The sequence below is a fragment of the Stigmatopora argus genome, chromosome 2 (assembly GCF_051989625.1).
Source record: "Stigmatopora argus isolate UIUO_Sarg chromosome 2, RoL_Sarg_1.0, whole genome shotgun sequence".
NCBI classification, from domain to species: domain Eukaryota; kingdom Metazoa; phylum Chordata; class Actinopteri; order Syngnathiformes; family Syngnathidae; genus Stigmatopora; species Stigmatopora argus.
Genome location: NC_135388.1, coordinates 3303072 through 3318436, shown reverse-complemented (window position 1 = coordinate 3318436; position 15365 = coordinate 3303072).

Genomic DNA, 15365 nt, shown 5'->3' with positions numbered 1-15365 from the left:
TATACTATGTCGTTTTTTGCAGAAAAAAGCCTTACTATACTATGTCGTTTTTTTCAGAAAAAAAGCCTAACTATACTATGTCGTTTTTAATTTAAAAAAGCCTTACTATACCATGTCGTTTTTTAATAAAAAAGCCTTACTATACTATGTCGTTTTTTGCAGAAAAAAGCCTTACTATACTATGTTGTTTTTTGCAGAAAAAAGCCTTACTACACTATGTCGTTTTTTGCGGAAAAAAAGCCTTACTATACTATGTCGTTTTATAAGAAAAAAGCCTTACTATACTATGTGGTTTTTTGCAGAAAAAAAGCCTTACTATACTATGTCGTTTTTGCAGAAAAAAGCCTTACTATACTATGTCGTTTTTTAAGAAAAAAAAGCCTTACTATACTATGTCGTTTTTTGCAGAAAAAAAGCCTTACTATACTATGTCGTTTTTTGCAGAAAAAAGCCTTACCTTACTATGTCGTTTTTTTAAGAAAAAAGCCTTACTATACTATGTCGTTTTTAATTTAAAAAAGCCTTACTATACCATGTCGTTTTTTAATAAAAAAGCCTTACTATACTATGTCGTTTTTTGCAGAAAAAAGCCTTACTATACTATGTCGTTTTTAATTTTAAAAAAGCCTTACTATACCATGTCGTTTTTTAATAAAAAAGCCTTACTATACTATGTTGTTTTTTGCAGAAAAAAGCCTTACTATACTATGTCGTTTTTTGCAGAAAAAAAGCCTTACTATACTATGTCGTTTTTTGCAGAAAAAAGCCTTACTATACTATGTCGTTTTTTAAGAAAAAAAGCCTTACTATACTATGTCGTTTTTTGCAGAAAAAAAGCCTTACTATACTATGTCGTTTTTTGCAGAAAAAAGCCTTACATTACCATGTCGTTTTTTGCAGAAAAAAAGCCTTACTATACTATGTCGTTTTTTTAAGAAAAAAGCCTTACTATACTATGTCGTTTTTTTAAGAAAAAAGCCTTACTATACTATGTCGTTTTTAATTTAAAAAAGCCTTACTAAACCATGTCGTTTTTTAATAAAAAAGCCTTACAATACTATGTCATTTTTTGCGGAAAAAAAGCCTTACTATACTATGTCGTTTTTAATTTAAAAAAGCCTTACTATACCATGTCGTTTTTTAATAAAAAGCCTTACTATACTATGTCGTTTTTTTGCAGAAAAAAGCCTTACTATACTATGTCGTTTTTTGCAGAAAAAATGCCTTACTATACTATGTCGTTTTATAAGAAAAAAGCCTTACTATACTATGTGTTTTTTTGCAGAAAAAAAGCCTTACTATACTATGTGTTTTTTTGCAGAAAAAAAGCCTTACTATACTATGTCGTTTTTGCAGAAAAAAGCCTTACTATACTATGTCGTTTTTTAAGAAAAAAAGCCTTACTGTACTATGTCGTTTTTTTGCAGAAAAAAAGCCTTACTATACTATGTCGTTTTTTGCAGAAAAAAGCCTTACCTTACTATGTCGTTTTTTGCAGAAAAAAAAGCCTTACTATACTATGTCGTTTTTTTAAGAAAAAAGCCTTACTATACTATGTCGTTTTTAATTTAAAAAAGCCTTACTATACCATGTTGTTTTTTAATAAAAAAGCCTTACTATACTATGTCGTTTTTTGCAGAAAAAAGCCTTACTATGCTGTGTCGTTTTTTGCAGAAAAAAAGCCTTACTATACTATGTCGTTTTTTAAGAAAAAAGCCTTACTATACTATGTCGTTTTTTGCAGAAAAAAAACCTTACTATACTATGTTGTTTTTTGCAGAAAAAAAGCCTTACTATACTATGTCGTTTTTTTCAGAAAAAAAGCCTTACTATACCATGTCGTTTTTTAATAAAAAAGCCTTACTATACTATGTCGTTTTTTTGCAGAAAAAAGCCTTATTATACTATGTCGTTTTTTTGCAGAAAAAAGCCTTATTATACTATGTCGTTTTTAATTTTAAAAAGCCTTATTATACTATGTCGTTTTTAATTTTAAAAAGCCTTACTATACCATGTCGTTTTTTAATAAAAAGCCTTACTATACTATGTCGTTTTTTTTGCAGAAAAAAGCCTTACTATACTATGTCGTTTTTTAAGAAAAAAAGCCTTACTATACTATGTCGTTTTTGCAGAAAAAAAGCCTTACTATACTATGTCGTTTTTTGCAGAAAAAAGCCTTACATTACTATGTTGTTTTTTGCAGAAAAAAAAGCCTTACTATACTTTGTCGTTTTTTGCAGAAAAAAAGGCTTACTATACTATGTCGTTTTTTAAGAAAAAAGCCTTACTATACTATGTCGTTTTTAATTTAAAAAAGCCTTACTATACCATGTCGTTTTTTAATAAAAAAGCCTTACTATACTATGTCGTTTTTTGCAGAAAAAAGCCTTACTATACTATGTCGTTTTTTTGCAGAAAAAAAGCCTTACTATACTATGTCGTTTTATAAGAAAAAAGCCTTACTATACTATGTCGTTTTTTGCAGAAAAAAACCCTTACTATACTATGTTGTTTTTTGCAGAAAAAAAGCCTTACTATACTATGTCGTTTTTTAAGAAAAAAGCCTTACTATACTATGTCGTTTTTTTTAGAAAAAAAAGCCTTACTATACTATGTCGTTTTTAATTTAAAAAAGCCTTACTATACCATGTCGTTTTTTAATAAAAAAGCCTTACTATACTATGTCGTTTTTTTGCAGAAAAAAGCCTTACTATACTATGTCGTTTTTTGCAGAAAAAAAGCCTTACTATACTATGTCGTTTTATAAGAAAAAAGCCTTACTATACTTTGTCGTTTTTTGCAGAAAAAAAGCCTTACTATACTATGTCGTTTTTTGCAGAAAAAAAGCCTTACTATACTATGTCGTTTTTTAAGAAAAAAGCCTTACTATACTATGTCGATTTTTAAGAAAAAAGCCTTACTATACTATGTCGTTTTTAATTTAAAAAAGCCTTACTATACCATGTTGTTTTTTAATAAAAAAGCCTTACTATACTATGTCGTTTTTTGCAGAAAAAAGCCTTACCTTACTATGTCGTTTTTTTGCAGAAAAAAAGCCTTACTATACTATGTCGTTTTTTGCAGAAAAAAGCCTTACTATACTATGTCGTTTTTTGCAGAAAAAAAGCCTTATTATACTATGTCGTTTTTTGCAGAAAAAAAAGCCTTACTATACTATGTCGTTTTTAATTTAAAAAAGCCTTACTATACCATGTCGTTTTTTAATAAAAAAGCCTTACTATACTATGTCGTTTTTTGCAGAAAAAAGCCTTACTATACTATGTCGTTTTTTTGCAGAAAAAAAGCCTTACTATACTATGTCGTTTTATAAGAAAAAAGCCTTACTATACTATGTGGTTTTTTGCAGAAAAAAAGCCTTACTATACTATGTGTTTTTTTGCAGAAAAAAAGCCTTACTATACTATGTCGTTTTTTGCAGAAAAAAGCCTTACTATACTATGTCGTTTTTTAAGAAAAAAAGCCTTACTATACTATGTCGTTTTTTGCAGAAAAAATGCCTTACTATACTATGTCGTTTTTTGCAGAAAAAAGCCTTACCTTACTATGTCGTTTTTTGCAGAAAAAAAGCCTTACTATACTATGTCGTTTTTTTAAGAAAAAAGCCTTACTATACTATGTCGTTTTTAATTTTAAAAAGCCTTACTATACCATGTCGTTTTTTAATAAAAAAGCCTTACTATACTATGTCGTTTTTTGCAGAAAAAAAGCCTTACTATACTATGTCGTTTTTTGCAGAAAAAAAGCCTTACTATACTATGTCGTTTTATAAGAAAAAAGCCTTACTATACTATGTCGTTTTTTGCAGAAAAAAAGCCTTACTATACTATGTCGTTTTTTGCAGAAAAAAAGCCTTACTATACTATGTCGTTTTTTAAGAAAAAAGCCTTACTATACTATGTCGTTTTTTAAGAAAAAAGCCTTACTATACTATGTCGTTTTTTCCAGAAAAAAACCTTACCTTACTATGTCGTTTTTTTGCAGAAAAAAAGCCTTACTATACTATGTTGTTTTTTGCAGAAAAAAGCCTTACTATACTATGTCGTTTTTTGCAAAAAAAAGCCTTATTATACTATGTCGTTTTTGGCAGAAAAAAAAGCCTTACTATACTATGTCGTTTTTAATTTAAAAAAGCCTTACTATACCATGTCGTTTTTTAATAAAAAAAGCCTTACTATACTATGTCGTTTTTTGCAGAAAAAAGCCTTACTATACTATGTCGTTTTTTGCAGAAAAAAAGCCTTACTATACTATGTCGTTTTATAAGAAAAAAGCCTTACTATACTATGTGGTTTTTTGCAGAAAAAAAGCCTTACTATACTATGTCGTTTTTTGCAGAAAAAAGCCTTATTATACTATGTCGTTTTTTTGCAGAAAAAAGCCTTACTATACTATGTCGTTTTTAAGAAAAAAAGCCTTACTATACTATGTCGTTTTTGCAGAAAAAAAGCCTTACTATACTATGTCGTTTTTTGCAGAAAAAAGCCTTACCTTACTATGTCGTTTTTTGCAGAAAAAAAGCCTTACTATACTTTGTCGTTTTTTGCAGAAAAAAAGCCTTGCTATACTATGTCGTTTTTTTAAGAAAAAAGCCTTACTATACTATGTCGTTTTTAATTTAAAAAAGCCTTACTATACCATGCCGTTTTTTAATAAAAAAGCCTTACTATACTATGTCGTTTTTTGCAGAAAAAAGCCTTACTATACTATGTCGTTTTTTTCAGAAAAAAAGCCTTACTATACTATGTCGTTTTTAATTTAAAAAAGCCTTACTATACCATGTCTTTTTTTAATAAAAAAGCCTTACTATACTATGTCGTTTTTTGCAGAAAAAAGCCTTACTATACTATGTTGTTTTTTGCAGAAAAAAGCCTTACTATACTATGTCGTTTTTTGCGGAAAAAAAGCCTTACTATACTATGTCGTTTTATAAGAAAAAAGCCTTACTATACTATGTGGTTTTTTGCAGAAAAAAAGCCTTACTATACTATGTCGTTTTTGCAGAAAAAAGCCTTACTATACTATGTCGTTTTTTAAGAAAAAAAAGCCTTACTATACTATGTCGTTTTTTGCAGAAAAAAAGCCTTACTATACTATGTCGTTTTTTGCAGAAAAAAGCCTTACCTTACTATTTCGTTTTTTTACAAAAAAAGCCTTACTATACTATGTCGTTTTTAATTTAAAAAAGCCTTACTATACCATGTCGTTTTTTAATAAAAAAGCCTTACTATACTATGTCGTTTTTTAAGAAAAAAGCCTTACTATACTATGTCGTTTTTTGCAGAAAAAAACCTTACCTTACTATGTCGTTTTTTTGCAGAAAAAAAGCCTTACTATACTATGTCGTTTTTTGCAGAAAAAAGCCTTACTATACTATGTCGTTTTTTGCAGAAAAAAAGCCTTATTATACTATGTCGTTTTTTGCAGAAAAAAAAGCCTTACTATACTATGTCGTTTTTAATTTAAAAAAGCCTTACTATACCATGTCGTTTTTTAATAAAAAAGCCTTACTATACTATGTCGTTTTTTGCAGAAAAAAGCCTTACTATACTATGTCGTTTTTTTGCAGAAAAAAAGCCTTACTATACTATGTCGTTTTATAAGAAAAAAGCCTTACTATACTATGTGTTTTTTTGCAGAAAAAAAGCCTTACTATACTATGTGTTTTTTGCAGAAAAAAGCCTTACTATACTATGTCGTTTTTTGCAGAAAAAAGCCTTACTATACTATGTCGTTTTTTAAGAAAAAAAGCCTTACTATACTATGTCGTTTTTTGCAGAAAAAATGCCTTACTATACTATGTCGTTTTTTGCAGAAAAAAGCCTTACCTTACTATGTCGTTTTTTTGCAGAAAAAAAGCCTTACTATACTATGTTGTTTTTTGCAGAAAAAAGCCTTACTATACTATGTCGTTTTTTGCAAAAAAAAGCCTTATTATACTATGTCGTTTTTGGCAGAAAAAAAAGCCTTACTATACTATGTCGTTTTTAATTTAAGAAAGCCTTACTATACCATGTCGTTTTTTAATAAAAAAGCCTTACTATACTATGTCGTTTTTTGCAGAAAAAAGCCTTACTATACTATGTCGTTTTTTGCAGAAAAAAAGCCTTACTATACTATGTCGTTTTATAAGAAAAAAGCCTTACTATACTATGTGGTTTTTTGCAGAAAAAAAGCCTTACTATACTATGTCGTTTTTTGCAGAAAAAAAGCCTTATTATACTATGTCGTTTTTTTGCAGAAAAAAGCCTTACTATACTATGTCGTTTTTTAAGAAAAAAAGCCTTACTATACTATGTCGTTTTTGCAGAAAAAAAGCCTTACTATACTATGTCGTTTTTTGCAGAAAAAAGCCTTACCTTACTATGTCGTTTTTTGCAGAAAAAAAGCCTTACTATACTTTGTCGTTTTTTGCAGAAAAAAAGCCTTACTATACTATGTCGTTTTTTTAAGAAAAAAGCCTTACTATACTATGTCGTTTTTAATTTAAAAAAGCCTTACTATACCATGCCGTTTTTTAATTAAAAAGCCTTACTATACTATGTCGTTTTTTGCAGAAAAAAGCCTTACTATACTATGTCGTTTTTTTCAGAAAAAAAGCCTTACTATACTATGTCGTTTTTAATTTTAAAAAGCCTTACTATACCATGTCTTTTTTTAATAAAAAAGCCTTACTATACTATGTCGTTTTTTGCAGAAAAAAGCCTTACTATACTATGTTGTTTTTTGCAGAAAAAAGCCTTACTATACTATGTCGTTTTTTGCGGAAAAAAAGCCTTACTATACTATGTCGTTTTATAAGAAAAAAGCCTTACTATACTATGTGGTTTTTTGCAGAAAAAAAGCCTTACTATACTATGTCGTTTTTGCAGAAAAAAGCCTTACTATACTATGTCCTTTTTTAAGAAAAAAAGCCTTACTATACTATGTCGTTTTTTGCAGAAAAAAAGCCTTACTATACTATGTCGTTTTTTGCAGAAAAAAGCCTTACCTTACTATTTTGTTTTTTTAAGAAAAAAGCCTTACTATACTATGTCGTTTTTAATTTAAAAAAGCCTTACTATACCATGTCGTTTTTTAATAAAAAAGCCTTACTATACTATGTCGTTTTTTGCAGAAAAAAAGCCTTACTATACTATGTCGTTTTTAATTTTAAAAAAGCCTTACTATACCATGTCGTTTTTTAATAAAAAAAGCCTTACTATACTATGTTGTTTTTTGCAGAAAAAAGCCTTACTATACTATGTCGTTTTTTGCAGAAAAAAAGCCTTACTATACTATGTCGTTTTTTGCAGAAAAAAAGCCTTACTATACTATGTCGTTTTTTAAGAAAAAAAGCCTTACTATACTATGTCGTTTTTTGCAGAAAAAAAGCCTTACTATACCATGTCGTTTTTTGCAGAAAAAAGCCTTACCTTACTATGTCGTTTTTTGCAGAAAAAAAGCCTTACTATACTATGTCGTTTTTTTAAGAAAAAAGCCTTACTATACTATGTCGTTTTTTTAAGAAAAAAGCCTTACTATACTATGTCGTTTTTAATTTAAAAAAGCCTTACTATACCATGTCGTTTTTTAATAAAAAAGCCTTACAATACTATGTCGTTTTTTGCAGAAAAAAAGCCTTATTATACTATGTCGTTTTTTTGCAGAAAAAAGCCTTACTATACTATGTCGTTTTTTAAGAAAAAAAGCCTTACTATACTATGTCGTTTTTGCAGAAAAAAAGCCTTACTATACTATGTCGTTTTTTGCAGAAAAAAGCCTTACCTTACTATGTCGTTTTTTGCAGAAAAAAAGCCTTACTATACTTTGTCGTTTTTTGCAGAAAAAAAGCCTTACTATACTATGTCGTTTTTTTAAGAAAAAAGCCTTACTATACTATGTCGTTTTTAATTTAAAAAAGCCTTACTATACCATGCCGTTTTTTAATTAAAAAGCCTTACTATACTATGTCGTTTTTTGCAGAAAAAAGCCTTACTATACTATGTCGTTTTTTTCAGAAAAAAAGCCTTACTATACTATGTCGTTTTTAATTTAAAAAAGCCTTACTATACCATGTCTTTTTTTAATAAAAAAGCCTTACTATACTATGTCGTTTTTTGCAGAAAAAAGCCTTACTATACTATGTTGTTTTTTGCAGAAAAAAGCCTTACTATACTATGTCGTTTTTTGCGGAAAAAAAGCCTTACTATACTATGTCGTTTTATAAGAAAAAAGCCTTACTATACTATGTGGTTTTTTGCAGAAAAAAAGCCTTACTATACTATGTCGTTTTTGCAGAAAAAAGCCTTACTATACTATGTCGTTTTTTAAGAAAAAAAGCCTTACTATACTATGTCGTTTTTTGCAGAAAAAAAGCCTTACTATACTATGTCGTTTTTTGCAGAAAAAAGCCTTACCTTACTATTTCGTTTTTTTAAGAAAAAAGCCTTACTATACTATGTCGTTTTTAATTTAAAAAAGCCTTACTATACCATGTCGTTTTTTAATAAAAAAGCCTTACTATACTATGTCGTTTTTTGCAGAAAAAAAGCCTTACTATACTATGTCGTTTTTAATTTTAAAAAAGCCTTACTATACCATGTCGTTTTTTAATAAAAAAAGCCTTACTATACTATGTTGTTTTTTGCAGAAAAAAGCCTTACTATACTATGTCGTTTTTTGCAGAAAAAAAGCCTTACTATACTATGTCGTTTTTTGCAGAAAAAAAGCCTTACTATACTATGTCGTTTTTTAAGAAAAAAAGCCTTACTATACTATGTCGTTTTTTGCAGAAAAAAAGCCTTACTATACCATGTCGTTTTTTGCAGAAAAAAGCCTTACCTTACTATGTCGTTTTTTGCAGAAAAAAAGCCTTACTATACTATGTCGTTTTTTTAAGAAAAAAGCCTTACTATACTATGTCGTTTTTAATTTAAAAAAGCCTTACTATACCATGTCGTTTTTTAATAAAAAAGCCTTACAATACTATGTCGTTTTTTGCAGAAAAAAAGCCTTACTATACTATGTCGTTTTTAATTTTAAAAAGCCTTACTATACCATGTCGTTTTTTTAATAAAAAGCCTTACTATACTATGTCGTTTTTTTGCAGAAAAAAGCCTTACTATACTATGTCGTTTTTTGCAGAAAAAATGCCTTACTATACTATGTCGTTTTATAAGAAAAAAGCCTTACTATACTATGTGTTTTTTTGCAGAAAAAAAGCCTTACTATACTATGTGTTTTTTTGCAGAAAAAAAAGCCTTACTATACAATGTCGTTTTTGCAGAAAAAAGCCTTACTATACTATGTCGTTTTTTAAGAAAAAAAGCCTTACTATACTATGTCGTTTTTTTGCAGAAAAAAAGCCTTACTATACTATGTTGTTTTTTGCAGAAAAAAGCCTTACCTTACTATGTCGTTTTTTGCAGAAAAAAAGCCTTACTATACTATGTCGTTTTTTTAAGAAAAAAGCCTTACTATACTATGTCGTTTTTAATTTTAAAAAGCCTTACTATACCATGTTGTTTTTTAATAAAAAAAGCCTTACTATACTATGTCGTTTTTTGCAGAAAAAAGCCTTACTATGCTATGTCGTTTTTTGCAGAAAAAAAGCCTTACTATACTATGTCGTTTTTTAAGAAAAAAGCCTTACTATACTATGTCGTTTTTTGCAGAAAAAAAAACTTACTATACTATGTTGTTTTTTGCAGAAAAAAAGCCTTACTATACTATGTCGTTTTTTTCAGAAAAAAAGCCTTACTATACTATGTCGTTTTTAATTTAAAAAAGCCTTACTATACCATGTCGTTTTTTAATAAAAAAGCCTTACTATACTATGTCGTTTTTTGCAGAAAAAAGCCTTACTATACTATGTCGTTTTTTGTAGAAAAAAAGCCTTATTATACTATGTCGTTTTATAAGAAAAAAGCCTTACTATACTATGTCGTTTTTTGCAGAAAAAAATCCTTACTATACTATGTCGTTTTTTGCAGAAAAAAAGCCTTACTATACTATGTCGTTTTTTAAGAAAAAAGCCTTACTATACTATGTCGTTTTTTAAGAAAAAAGCCTTACTATACTATGTCGTTTTTAATTTAAAAAAGCCTTACTATACCATGTCGTTTTTTAATAAAAAAGCCTTACTATACTATGTCGTTTTTTGCAGAAAAAAGCCTTACTATACTATGTTGTTTTTTGCAGAAAAAAATCCTTACTATACTATGTCGTTTTATAAGAAAAAAGCCTTACTATACTATGTGGTTTTCTGCAGAAAAAAAGCCTTACTATACTTTGTCGTTTTTTGCAGAAAAAAAGCCTTACTATACTATGTCGTTTTTTGCAGAAAAAAGCCTTACCTTACTATGTCGTTTTTTGCAGAAAAAAAGCCTTACTATACTATGTCGTTTTTTTAAGAAAAAAGCCTTACTATACTATGTCGTTTTTAATTTTAAAAAGCCTTACTATACTATGTCGTTTTATAAGAAAAAAGCCTTACTATACTGTCGTTTTTTTGCAGAAAAAAAGCCTTACTATACTATGTCGTTTTTTAAGAAATAAAGCCTTACTATACTATGTCGTTTTTTACGAAAACAGCCTTACTTTACTATGTTATTTTTGAAGAAAAAAGACTTACTATAATATGTTGTTTTTTGAAGAAAAAAGCCTTACTATACTATGTCGTTTTATACGAAAAAAAGCCTTACTATACTATGTCGTTTTTTACGAAAACAGCCTTACTATGTTGTTTTATGAAGAAAAAAGCCTTACTATACTATGTTGTTTTTTGAAGAAAAAAAGCCTTACTATACTATGTCGTTTTTATGAAAAATAAGCCTTACTATACATGGTCATATTTTTCAAAAAAAGCCTTACTATACATGGTCAGTTTTTTGAAGAAAAAAGCCTTACTATACTATGTCGTTTTTTACGAAAAAAGCCTTACTATGTTGTTTATGAAGAAAAAAGCCTTACTATACTGTGTCGTTTTTTTCGAAAACAGCCTTACTATGTTGTTTTATGAAGAAAAAAGCCTTACTATACTATGTTGTTTTTGAAGAAAAAAAGCCTTACTATACTATGTCGTTTTTTACGAAAAATAAGCCTTACTATACATGGTCATATTTTTCAAAAAAAGCCTTACTATACATGGTCAGTTTTTTGAAGAAAAAAGCCTTACTATACTATGTCGTTTTTTTTACAAAAAAAACCTTACTATACTGTCGTTTTTTAAAGAAAAAAAGCCTCACTATACTATGTCGTTTTTTAAGAAATAAAGCTTTACTATACTATGTCGTTTTTTAAAGAAAAAAAGCCTTACTATACTATGTCGATTTTTGCAGAAAAAAGCCTTACTATACTATGTCGTTTTTGGCAGAAAAAAAGCCTTATTATACTATGTCGTTTTTTGCAGAAAAAAGCCTTACTATACTATGTCGTTTTTAATTTAAAAAAGCCTTACTATACCATGTCGTTTTTTAATAAAAAAGCCTTACTATACTATGTCGTTTTTTGCAGAAAAAAGCCTTACTATACTATGTGGTTTTTTGCAGAAAAAAAGCCTTACTATACTATGTCGTTTTTTGCAGAAAAAAAGCCTTACTATACTATGTCGTTTTTTTGCAGAAAAAAGCCTTACTATACTATGTCGTTTTTTAAGAAAAAAAGCCTTACTATACTATGTCGTTTTTGCAGAAAAAAAGCCTTACTATACTATGTCGTTTTTTGCAGAAAAAAGCCTTACCTTACTATGTCGTTTTTTGCAGAAAAAAAGCCTTACTATACTTTGTCGTTTTTTGCAGAAAAAAAGCCTTACTATACTATGTCGTTTTTTGCAGAAAAAAGCCTTACCTTACTATGTCGTTTTTTGCAGAAAAAAAGCCTTACTATACTATGTCGTTTTTTTAAGAAAAAAGCCTTACTATACTATGTCATATTTAATTTAAAAAAGCCTTACTATACCATGTTGTTTTTTAATAAAAAAGCCTTACTATACTATGTCGATTTTTGCAGAAAAAAGCCTTACTATACTATGTCGTTTTTTGCAGAAAAAAAGCCTTACTATACTATGTCGTTTTTTAAGAAAAAAGCCTTACTATACTATGTCGTTTTTTGCAGAAAAAAAACCTTACTATACTATGTTGTTTTTTGCAGAAAAAAGCCTTACTATACTATGTTGTTTTTTTCAGAAAAAAAGCCTTACTATACTATGTCGTTTTTAATTTAAAAAAGCCTTACTATACCATGTCGTTTTTTAATAAAAAAGCCTTACTATACTATGTCGTTTTTTGCAGAAAAAAGCCTTACTATACTATGTCGATTTTTGCAGAAAAAAAGCCTCACTATACTATGTCGTTTTATAAGAAAAAAGCCTTACTATACTATGTCGTTTTTTTAAGAAAAAAGCCTTACTATACTATGTCGTTTTTTGCAGAAAAAAAACCTTACTATATTATGTTGTTTTTTGCAGAAAAAAGCCTTACTATACTATGTCATTTTTTGCAGAAAAAAAGCCTTACTATACTATGTCGTTTTTTGCAGAAAAAAAGCCTTACTATACTATGTCGTTTTTTAAGAAAAAAGCCTTACTATACTATGTCGTTTTTTAAGAAAAAAGCCTTACTATACTATGTCGTTTTTTTAAGAAAAAAGCCTTACTATACTATGTCGTTTTTAATTTTAAAAAGCCTTACTATACCATGTTGTTTTTTAATAAAAAAGCCTTACTATACTATGTCGTTTTTTGCAGAAAAAAGCCTTACTATACTATGTCGTTTTTTGCAGAAAAAAAGCCTTACTATACTATGTCGTTTTATAAGAAAAAAGCCTTACTATACTGTCGTTTTTTGCAGAAAAAAAGCCTTACTTTACTATGTCGTTTTTTAAGAAATAAAGCCTTACTATACTATGTCGTTTTTTACGAAAACAGCCTTACTTTATTATGTTGTTTTTGAAGAAAAAAGCCTTACTATAATATGTTGTTTTCTGAAGAAAAAAGCCTTACTATACTATGTCGTTTTATACGAAAAAAAGCCTTACTATACTATGTCGTTTTTTACGAAAACAGCCTTACTATGTTGTTTATGAAGAAAAAAGCCTTACTATACTGTGTCGTTTTTTTCGAAAACAGCCTTACTATGTTGTTTTATGAAGAAAAAAGCCTTACTATACTATGTTGTTTTTGAAGAAAAAAGCCTTACTATACTATGTTGTTTTTTGAAGAAAAAAAGCCTTACTATACTATGTCGTTTTTTACGAAAAATAAGCCTTACTATACATGGTCATATTTTTCAAAAAAACCTTACTATACATGGTCATTTTTTTGAAGAAAAAAGCCTTACTATACTATGTCGTTTTTACGAAAAAAAGCCTTACTTTACTATGTCGTTTTTTTTACAAAAAAAACCTTACTATACTATGTCGTTTTTTAAAGAAAAAAAGCCTCACTATACTATGTCGTTTTTTAAGAAATAAAGCTTTACTATACTATGTCGTTTTTTATAGAAAAAAAGCCTTACTATACTATGTCGTTTTTTAAGAAATAAAGTCTTACTATACTATGTCGTTTTTTACGAAAACAGCCTTACTATGTTGTTTTTGAAGAAAAAAGCCTTACTATAATATGTTGTTTTTTGAAGAAAAAAGCCTTACTATACTATGTCGTTTTTTACGAAAAAAACCTTACTATACATGGTCATATTTTTCAAAAAAAGCCTTACTATACATGGTCAGTTTTTTTGAAGAAAAAAGCCTTACTATACTATGTCGTTTTTTACGAAAAAAAAGCCTTACTATACTATGTCGTTTTTTACGAAAAAAAGCCTTACTATACTATGTCGTTTTTTAAGAAATAAAGCCTTACTAAACTATGTCGTTTTTTACGAAAACAGCCTTACTATGTTGTTTTATGAAGAAAAAAGCCTTACTATACTATGTTGTTTTTGAAGAAAAAAGCCTTACTATACTATGTTGTTTTTTGAAGAAAAAAAGCCTTACTATACTATGTCGTTTTTATGAAAAATAAGCCTTACTATACATGGTCATATTTTTCAAAAAAAGCCTTACTATACATGGTCAGTTTTTTGAAGAAAAACGCCTTACTATACTATGTCGTTTTTTTACGAAAATTAGCCTTACTATACTATGTCGTTTTTTACGAAAACAGCCTTACTATGTTGTTTTATGAAGAAAAAAGCCTTACTATACTATGTCGTTTTTTACGAAAAAAAGCCTTACTATACTATGTCGTTTTTTTAAGAAATAAAGCTTTACTATACTATGTCGTTTTTTAAAGAAAAAAAGCCTTACTATACTATGTCGTTTTTTATAAAAAAAAGCCTTACTATACATGGTCATATTTTTCAAAAAAAGCCTTACTATACATGGTCAGTTTTTTGAAGAAAAAAGCCTTACTATACTATGTCGTTTTTTACAAAAAAAGGCCTTACTATACTATGTCGTTTTTTACGAAAACAGCCTTACTATGTTGTTTTATGAAGAAAAAAGCCTTACTATACTATGTCGTTTTTTACGAAAAAAAGCCTTACTATACTATGTCGTTTTTTAAGAAATAAAGCTTTACTATACTATGTCGTTTTTTAAAGAAAAAAAGCCTTACTATACTATGTCGTTTTTTACGAAAACAGCCTTACTTTACTATGTTGTTTTTGAAGAAAAAAGCCTTACTATAATATGTTGTTTTTTGAAGAAAAAAGCCTTACGATGTCGTTTTATACGAAAAAAAGCCTTACTATACATGGTCATATTTTTCAAAAAAAGCCTTACTATACATGGTCAGTTTTTTTGAAGAAAAAAGCCTTACTATACTATGTCGTTTTTTACGAAAAAAAGCCTTACTATACTATGTCGTTTTTTTACGAAAAAAAGCCTTACTATACTATTTCGTTTTTTAAGAAAAAAAGCCTTACTATACTATGTTGTTTTTTGAAGAAAAAAACCTTACTATACTATGTTGTTTTTTACGAAAAATAGCCTTACTATACATGGGCACTTTTTTAAATGAAAAGTCTAAACTATATACCTGGTCTTTTTTTTATCTCTTACAATACAGTTTTATGTTTCTTTTGTGTTTTTTTAAACAAAAAAAGCCTTACAATACATGTTTACTTTTGAACAAATAAAAGCCTAACTATACAAAATAGAACAACTTTTTACACTTTAACGTACCTTTACTCAAACACTGGCAAAAAAACCTCCCAAAAACGAAAGCTGCAACGACTCCAACGCGTTAGCCTATTAGCCGTTAGCCGTGACCTTTGACAAAATTTGAAAAGTGGAACACCCGCTAAAGTATGTTAGCTGGCCAGAGACTTGCACAAACAACAACAGGCCAAATAAAGCTGGACTAC